Source organism: Spinacia oleracea, unplaced genomic scaffold (genome assembly GCF_020520425.1).
Source record: "Spinacia oleracea cultivar Varoflay unplaced genomic scaffold, BTI_SOV_V1 SOVchr0_042, whole genome shotgun sequence".
Classification (NCBI taxonomy): Eukaryota; Viridiplantae; Streptophyta; class Magnoliopsida; order Caryophyllales; family Amaranthaceae; genus Spinacia; species Spinacia oleracea.
The window spans coordinates 25,001-35,000 of NW_026614370.1; positions in this window are offsets into that span (position 1 = coordinate 25,001).

Sequence of the window (10,000 nt, forward strand, 5' to 3'; positions counted from 1 at the left end):
TGCCTTGTGTCGTGTGCCACGAGCAATGAACGAATGGGCATGGGCGAAGGGCGAGCCAAGGCAGTCGCGTGTGGGCAGCAAGCGAGCTGCGCCACAACGCGCGCTGCCTCGCACAAGTGCGCGCAGCCTCGCGCGCAGCGAGCGCAAGCTCGCGTGCCACGAGCGCTGCGCCCAGCACTGCTCGCGCGCGCAGCGCGCGATGTCGCTCGCCCAGCGAGCGATGTCGCGCCCCAGCGAGCGATGGCTCGCGCGCGCAGCGCGCGATGTCGCTCGCCCAGCGAGCGATGTCGCGCCCCAGCGAGCGATGGCTCGCGCGCACAGCGAGCGAGCCAGCGCGCCCAGCGAGCGATCTCGCGCGCGCGCACTGCGAGCGATAGCTCGCGTGCGATGGGGCGCTGTGCGGAGGCTTGCGTTAGGACAGCAGCAGCTATGCGACGAGCGCATGGGCTGCGCGCACATGGCCAGCAATGGCTGTGTGCGTACGGCCCATGGGCGTGCAACGCGTAGGGTGTTTGCGTTACGATTAGATCGTTTTGAATGTTTAATTTGAAAATTTCAGTTCACGTAATTTTAATTAATTTTAAAATTAATAATTTGAATTAATTTCTTGGATTTTAATTTTGAATATTATAATTATAATAAATGGAATTTATTCTAATTATTTTACTAAAATTAAAATCATGAATTAATTTAAATGCGACTGAAATTAAATTAAATTTTTGGATTCAATTATAAATTGATATGAGCTTTAAATTTTAATTAAATTTGTATGTTTCCGGTTAGACTAGAAATACAATTTTATGTTTAAAATTAGTAAAGCATATGAATTTATTGGTTTGAGTGGGAGCGCTTTTTAGTCATAAACTCTTGATTAGGTCTACAAATCCTTAAGGTTAAAACAACTTGATTAGAATTAATAAGGACTGAATAATTGGTAGATTATTGGTGCCCTTGATTAATTGCTGCAAATGTTTACGTGATGCATAATGTGTTTTACTAACCAGCTATGTGGGCCATTCATGATAATGAATGGGTGAATGGTATATATTGTATATGTACTGTTTTGCAGGTTATGAAGTGACTAGTATGGCCCAAATAGGATAGAAAATATGGTCTGCGTACCATTAATTTGAATGTAATTGGTCTAAAGTACCAAAGTTATTTTTCAATTCAAATATGGTCTGCGAACCATCAAATAGTTGTAATTAGTTATAGCTTATCCTATTTGAAGAAAATGGTGCCTCCCACGGAGATTTTCAAGACGGACTTTGAAGTCAAAGCTTCAAGATGAAGTCGGGCCATACTAGATCACAAATATCTTATGCATGTTTTAAGTTATTTATTGCTTTAAATATGTCTTAAAATGCATGAGATCAAAAGCTTGATTATGTTGCATGATTAAGGATTTTAGTTCACTTAAAATCTAACCAACATAGTAAGAGCCTTAAGTTCCAAACTTAAAAATTGAGTTAAAAGGTGCCATGCCAAAATATACACTTGCTTGGATATCCTTTACATCAATCTAGTAATAGTTTTCGCTCAGCGAGGTGTTACTTATTGGTCCTAAAGGGGCAAGGTACACAAATAATTGTGAGTACATGTTAGTTTTGGTGAAACTCAACGATATAAGTAAGGAGTCCTTTTATGTCGTGGCAAATTCGATAGGTTTACCTAATAAGTTCTTAGACGTACCTATCAACCAAGAATAGTTTCTAGACTATTAGCAAAAGGCTTTTGCTTACCTAAAATGTTCTAGGATTAAGTCGACAAACTGTGCTTAGTTCTTCAATGATTTTAGGGTCTTGGAATCATTTTATTCACACCTGCCGGAACACATAATTCGAATAAAATGCTAATAACTTGTTTGAATTGCATGGTTGCTTTAATTTCAAGTTATTATTCATGATAAATGTTTAGACTTTGCATGCTTCAATGTATGTTTTAATTATTGTTTATAATTAAATATCTTGCACTGCAATAAATCCTTTTAGAAAGGTAACAGTAAATTTCCTCGATTGGTAGTGAATCCAAGAACGATTCACGGAAAAGAGAGAAAGTGAGCAATTTAAAATGTACGTTTCTTATATAGACTTTTATGGTTGTTTTCGAATATCAAAATCGAATGGCAAACCAATTGGTGCTTGTGAATTCAAAATACAATGTAGTTTTGAGATCATAAAGCATTGAGTTTAAACGCTCAGCCTTACCAATGGTTAACAACCTAATATCTTTGTCCATTTAATTCTCGAATGAGTCTAGTCCCTAGACATTCGAATAGATCGATGCTTAGAGAACTTTAGAAGCTTCTGGTAAGATCATCTAGTTGAAACAAAATATTCAACATAAATTAAAATGGTAAAGAACCTTGTTGGTGACATTGGACATGTCTAACAAAGTATAAAAGTCAACACTAAAGAATTCAATTCTTAAGACTATAAGAAAGGGTACAAGAAATAGGAAAACGAGGAACAAATGAAAGGAATTTACGATTCCGTCTCTACCTATAAATTTATGTTTAAAGAGAAGTGACCTAGCAATCAAACTTCCTTGGTATCATATACCGCTTGAGGTTCTTACTTCGGTAATAACTCAAATAAATGGAAGCTAGGATACACTAATGACCTACAAGTGGGAAATGAAGCATGGCAATGCTACATTAGTTGTAGGGTCATCTAGTTTGTTTTAAGTCCTTTCAAAGGCTGGAACTTAATGGCTATTTTGTTCCATAATCAGCATACCTAAATTTCTGCTTCAAACACAGAAAGACTCACATTCAAAGAAAAACAAAAACAATGTTTGTTTGTTTATTTGAATGAAATGGTCAATTACAGGTTGAGTCAATATGCTTGATTAAAACAAACAACTCTTTAAAGAACTTTACTAGGTTCAAATCAAACCCTTGATTTGAGTTCCATTAAATCTTTGGCATTGTTGCTTAGACCATATCAACAAGTTAACATTCATAAGCTCTATTTTGATGGACTTTTGAAAGTTGGTTGATTTCTAGATCAACTTAAGACAAGCTAGTCTTACTTGTTGAAAGTAACAAAGAATATGAACTATTGTTAGAACGCCTAGACGATAGAGTTCAAAGCTAAAGAAAGGTTTTATGACTTTATTATTTCACATGGATTTGAGTGAATATAGGTTTATTTACTCAAATGTGATATAAGTTGAATCTGTTTGGCTAGTTCAAAGATTCAGAAGTATAAAATCCACTCGGCAAGAAATCATAAAGATCTAGGTTAGATCATGTTGATGATTACTTGAGACCAAATATGATCATCAATGATTGTGTGTTGTAATTTCACAATCTAAGTCCATAAGATATGGCATATCTACGTTGGAATGATCGAAGTCAATTAGTACTTGATTCGATCAATGATGAATCATAAAGACTTTTCCTATAATTTCTAAAACAAAATGCTCAACTACCACCAAACTAAACCAAATTCGTCAAAGCTATTGAAAAGTAATTTCAGAATATCTTTTCATAATATATCTAAAGAGTTCCTAAACTCAGTGGGAGCTTAGTGTTTGTTATTCAACAAACTAAGGCCCAAGTATAGATATATGTTTCATTGTGATTTATTCAAATGAGACACAAGGGTATTGTTTCTACCACGAATTTTTGAGAACATAATGTTTGTTTGCTCGAAATAATGTCCTTTTGGGATTCGTTTCCAAAATGACAAGTGGGAGAAAATAGACCTCGAAAGTTTTCGAGGCGAACAACAAACATAAACGGACATTCCGGAGGCTTTTCGAAGTGCTTCAGAAAATCCGAACTTATTCTTTAAGGACTTTAGAAGTGGCTTTAAAGAATAGACATCTCTTAGAAGACTTTACAAGTGCTTCAAGGAGAACAGAATATTCAAAGGACTTTCAAGTGGCTATTGATATTCTATTGTTTGATGTTCTATACCCAAGTAGGCATAGAATTCAAGTCACTGAAACTATGAGATTCTTCTATTAGATAGTGAAGAAACATAGAGATCAGGTCAATGAAACTATGAGATTCTTCTATTAAATAGTGAAGAAACCTACAACTTGCAGTCAAACTATTATCATATAGATTAATGAGTTTGTGACTTGTAAGAAAGCTATGACGAAACCCAGATTCCCTAAAATGGTTAGAGGCCATATATAGACTCAAATGTTTTAAATGGTTAGAGGCCATAAAACATACTCAATGTTTTGATGACAAAATTGAAATTTTGTTGATTTGCAAGAATAGGTTCACACCTATTGGTTGCAAGTTTGTTTTAAGGATAAAAACCATCAAACATGGAATTGTGTTCACACACAAAGCTAGATTAGTTGCTAAAGGTTACAAGCAAATTCATGGTGTAAATTGTGTTGAAACCTCATGCATAATCGTAATGCTCAAGTCTATAATTCAAGCAATGATTGCATATTGGTACATATAGCAATTGGATGACAAAACGTATTCCTCAATCAAATGTTGGAATAAACTATGTACATGGTATGTCATAGGATTTGTGGATCCAAATAAATGCTTGAAAGAGAAAGCTAGCTTATAAAATCTAAAGTACAGATTTAAGCAAGCAATTGGGAGTTGGAACTGTATTTTAGTGAAGCTAATAAGTATTTTAGTTTCATAAAATGTACATGATTCTTATAGATGTATAAGAAGTTTAGTGGGAGTACATAAAAAAACTTATTTGGTCCTATGTGTATCACACACATATCTCTCTATTGTGAAATAACATTCAAATGCTAATGACTTAGATTTGAAATTATTCATCAATGATGGACCATGGCGAAACTTAGTACATATTGGGTATTAAGATCTATTTACAAAGATCTTATAATATTGTTTTAGATTAAGTAATGGCATTTACTAAATCAAACACGAAAGTCTCCATTGGAGATATTCGACCCATGTAATCTAAGTAAAGAATGTTTGAACTATGTATAAGCATTTACTAAGTTAAACATCAAAGAGTCTAAATGAGATTCTTAACCTATATTATATGTCAAAGAATTTAGCTGGATTCAGTATCTACTAAAATTGAATGAGCTAAAGTTACATGAATAGAATTCAATTGGGAATTATTCTGCAAAAGAATTTATCATGTATGATATAATATGAGGATCGCCAAAAACGTATCGTATGACTTTAAGGCATGACGAACATATACCAATCTCTATTGATCTAAGTGAAGATCAACTAGATTGAGACCAAGAATACTTATGGTACTTGAAAAGGTACATAGGAATAGTTCTTGATTCAAGGAAATAAAGATACGCTAAATATTGATGCTACACGCATAAACACTGGCAAAGGATCAAGCAAGACCCTTTGGAGTTAACCATTGATAAGGACGAGCTATAGAGCATCGTGTTTTGAAATGGCAACATGGATTGGAGACCATGAGTTGTTGCGTGGGAAATTAAAATATTAATTTCTATGTTCTAAGATATAGTTGGAGAGTCTTCCACATATCTATGAACTGCTTGGATAGGTAAATCCAAACAAAGCATCACTAGCAACCTATGCAGTTGAAGTAAAAGTAATTATTGCCTAAGAAGCAATAAAACAGGGTTGTTTAAAGTTCTTCACTGAACTTGGGTAGATCACCTATCTGCTGGCTTGATGGTTCTTCATTGAAAAATGCGTGGAACCACTCTTGAAGCAAGAAAAACGTCTGCTAACTTAATGGTTCTTCATTGCAAAATGCGTAGAACCACTAATGTAGTAAGAAAGACTAGATCACATAATAAACAAACTCGAAAAGATCTTATCATCATATCTCAAAGAACATTCGATGAAAAGGATGTTAAGATTGGCAAAGCATGATAACTAAACCTATGCAACAAGTGAGAAGCAACACTCACATTGTCGCACTGGAAATCAAGCATAGCTTTGAATTCCATGAATTGTTTTAGAAGATGGGTTTGAGGCCCATGGTTATAAAACATTGGGGTTGAACATTTATCATATATGAAATGTATTTTCATATTCCATTTAATCTTGGTTTAGTATTAAATGATGAGTCCCTTCAAATTTGACGATATATTCAAGATAGACTGTCAGGACCAGTCCTGTGACTAAGAAATGTCTATCAAGTGAACTTGAATGTCAAAGGTTGAAAATGGTCCCTAATCGGAGTTTTCTATAAAATTGGACGCATAGAAAACGTTAGACGATTAGAATGCAAGATGACTAGTAGTTCTGTTTCTTGAACTATGTGGACATGGCAATGTCATAATCATTTGCATAGATACTTACTTTGGGAAGACTAGTATCGGACAAGACCTATGAAACTTTACTGTAAGAGATGAAAATCTGTCATAAGTAAATTTCATTAAATTATTAGACACTAAATCCTCAATACCTGAGTGATTTGAGATTACTTGTTTGAGAACTGGTTGCTTTGACGTTGACCAACCGTCGCACCGTAAAAGGAGGCTATAAAGGCAACGCTCAGGTAATCACCTATCAAACGAAGTCTAATCTCAAGATCGCAAGATTGGGATTGTCCTCCCATAAATCGGGAAGAGATGCTTAAAAGTTGTACAAGGCCACTCGGAGAGCTAGAAACTGTGAAATGCATGGCCGTGCTCGGATGAATCATAGGCTATGATTATCTGTTTATTTGATCAGTTGAACTCTGAAACCGAGGAACACCTCTGGACATAATAAGGATGACAACTCTTACCTTATGTTCAAGAGCAAGCATCGAGCGACAAAGGAATTAGGAAATGCACACTTGTCCCTAAGGACAAGTGGGAGACTGAAGGAAATAATGCCCTTGGTCCAAGTATGCATTCTATGTTAAGTCTAATAAATGCGGTTCAGTATTAATTAACAAGTTAATAATTCAGTGAGATCAAGTGAGCTGAATGCCTAGCTAGAGGCCGCTTCAGTTCAAGTGGAATTAATGATATTAATCCACAGCTTACTCTTGACTGAACCCGTAGGGTCACACAAATAGTACGTAAACGGATCAAGTATTTAATGGCATTAAATACTCCATCTATGAATATTCGGAACCGACGGATCTTGGTTTCAGTGGGAGCTAAGATCGTCACAGGCAAGAAATGAATACTCCGGAAACGATGATATTGCCGGAAATGGAAATATGGATCGTATCGGAAATATGAATATTATCCAAGTCGTAGATGTTGCCGGAAACGGAAACATGGTACGTGTCGGAAAATATTATTGGAAATGGAAATATTACCAGAATCGGAAATATTGCCGGAAACGGAAATATTGTCAGAATCGGAAATATTACCGGAATCGGAAAATAATTCCGGAAACGGAAATATTAAATATTTGTTCGAAACGGAAATTAATTCCGGAATCGGAAATATTAAATATTGTTCGTATCGGAAATAGATTCCGGAAATGGAAATTTAATCGGAAGCGTATCGTACGAATTAGCATCGGACGAGGCTTGCCGGACGAAGGCCCAGCACGAAGCCGGGGCCAATCGCCCAGCAAGCATGCGCGCCACAAGCCCAGCCAAGGCAGCGGCCAGGCCTACCGCAAGGCAGGCCCAGCGCGCGCCAAGGGCCACGGCTGCGTGGGCCGTGCTGCGCGGGCTGCTGCTCGCACGCGCATGGGCAGCCCTTGTGGCTGCCGTGTGTGTGTGAGTTTGTGCTCATGCGTGATTCCTGAATCTACAAGAGTCAGTGTATGATTAAATTTCTATTCCTAATTGGATAAATTAATTAAATAGAATTCATGTAGGATTCTAATTCCAATTAATTCGTATCCTACTAGGATTACGATTCCTTTTCCATAACTCTATAAATAAAGGCCTAGGGGTCATAATTTATACACAAGTTTCAAAGTATTCAAAAGTGAGTTTTTTGAGAGAAAATTAAAACACACATCTTGCTCATAAAGTGCCGAAATTTTCTAGTACCTTAAGGGCGATTCTAGTTGGTCAATCTTAAGGCGGATCCGGACGTGCTGTGGACTATCTACGGAGGGACGACACTTGGAGTCCTAAAAGACTTGTTCTTGTTCGGTTCGGGCGCAGCTAGGGAGGGCACGCAACAAAGAGTATGCATCTAAATTATGCTATATGATTATGTGTAAATAATATGTTGTCCTGGGTTAATGGTTGTTTCCGCATGATCTATGTAGTGTCATATGTATCATAACCTAACACCGCTTCGCCAAGAAACAACGAGCTTGCATCCCACGACCACAAAGTGGCCGCAAGGATGGGCTAGAAGTCCCCCGACTAGCACCGTTTGACGTGAAAGAAACAAATCGAGGCGGGACAACACTGGCTAAGGTTAGCTAACACAACCTCGACTAGAATTAGACTGCACCCACATGCCGCTTGATATCGCCCGCATCCGGGAACAGTCCGCATCGAGTTTCGGAAAACATTACCACACCAAAGCCAAAAGGGACAAGAGGACCACACCAAAGCCAAAAGCTCCCATCAACTATAGTACCCGTTCCTGGTTTGCTCGAAGGAACGACGACGAGATTTAGTATGCGCCTGTGTGCTGCTTAGTCCGTTGCCCGCACACTAGAACACACCGCATCCGGTCATCGATTCCCAAGCTCCCCTACAATACCTACGAGGTTTGTTCGAAGGACGACGTCAACTAGATTTTAGTCCGCGCTCGTAGGCTGCTTTGTCCGCTGCCCGCAAAAACAGACCGCATCCGGTCGACAAGTCCCAAACTCCCCTCCGCTAAATTCCCTCAATGCATACCCGGATTTTGTTTCCGAACAACGAAAACTCGAGGTCAAGTCGGTACTATGGCCGTGTCGCAGGCCAATTCCACTACCGTCATCCCCCGAAACACTCCGTCAATCGAGCCGTAAAAACTCGTGGTCAAGTCGGGATTTCTTCCGTATAGCGGGCCGAATCCACCACCGTCATCCCACGAATTCTTAAAGCCAACAACAAAATTTGGTCACAATTCCTACGAGGTTTGTTCGAAGGACGACGTCAACTAGATTTTAGTCCGCGCTCGTAGGCTGCTCGTTCCGCTGCCCGCAAGAACAGACCGCATCCGGTCGACAAGTCCCAAACTCCCCTCCGCTAACCCATCCGAGAGACGACCGCGGGACCATTGCAGCACACGAAAAACCGAGGTCAAGTCGGGACGTTAGCCGTATTGCGGGCCAAATCCACCACCGTCATCCCCCGAATTTACGGAGCCGAAAAATTCCCTCAATGCATCGTTGGATTTTGTTTCCGACCAACGAAAACTCGAGGTCAAGTCGGTACTATGGCCGTGTCGCAGGCCAATTCCACTACCGTCATCCCCCGAAAACTCCGTCAATCGAGCCGTAAAAACTCGTGGTCAAGTCGGGACTTTTTCCGTATAGCGGGCCGAATCCACCACCGTCATCCCACAAATTCTTATAGCCAACAACAAAATCCGTCAATGCTTTGTGGGTATTTTTTATCAAAAAAAAAAATCCGGGTCAAGTCGGGTCTCGGGCCATATCTCGGGCACCCGGTCCACCACCGTCATCCCCGAAAATTTTTCCATCCCTCGAATAATCCCACCGTCGTCCCTCGAATGCGATGGGCATGTGTAGTGTCGTAGGGGGGCCGACCATGCCCATCGCTGCCCACAAGAGAGTGCCTATGCCCACCAGCGCCCAGCCATCCTTCCACTCTCACCCTCCCCCTATAGAGGTTTATTTTGAATTAGCTATAATTTTCTAGTGAACACCCAAGTGACAGTAACGTAATAATGGCTCAAAACTTGAGTTTTTGTGATAATAATGCCCCGTTTTTTTTTGTTGGAAAACTTTATATGGGCATTAAGCTTAATTTTGGTGATTTTTTTTTTGCAAAAAAATTATTTTTTTTCCCGGAAATGGGGAAAATAGGGGTAAAAACGGGAAAAATCCCAAAAAAATCAAAAAAATCCCAAAAAATCCCAAAAAATAGGAAAAGACATATAAATATATATAGAAAACATTGGTGTTGGAAATTTTTATTTTGGGACCTCGGGGGGTGCCCGGGTTGCTATTTTTGGAAAG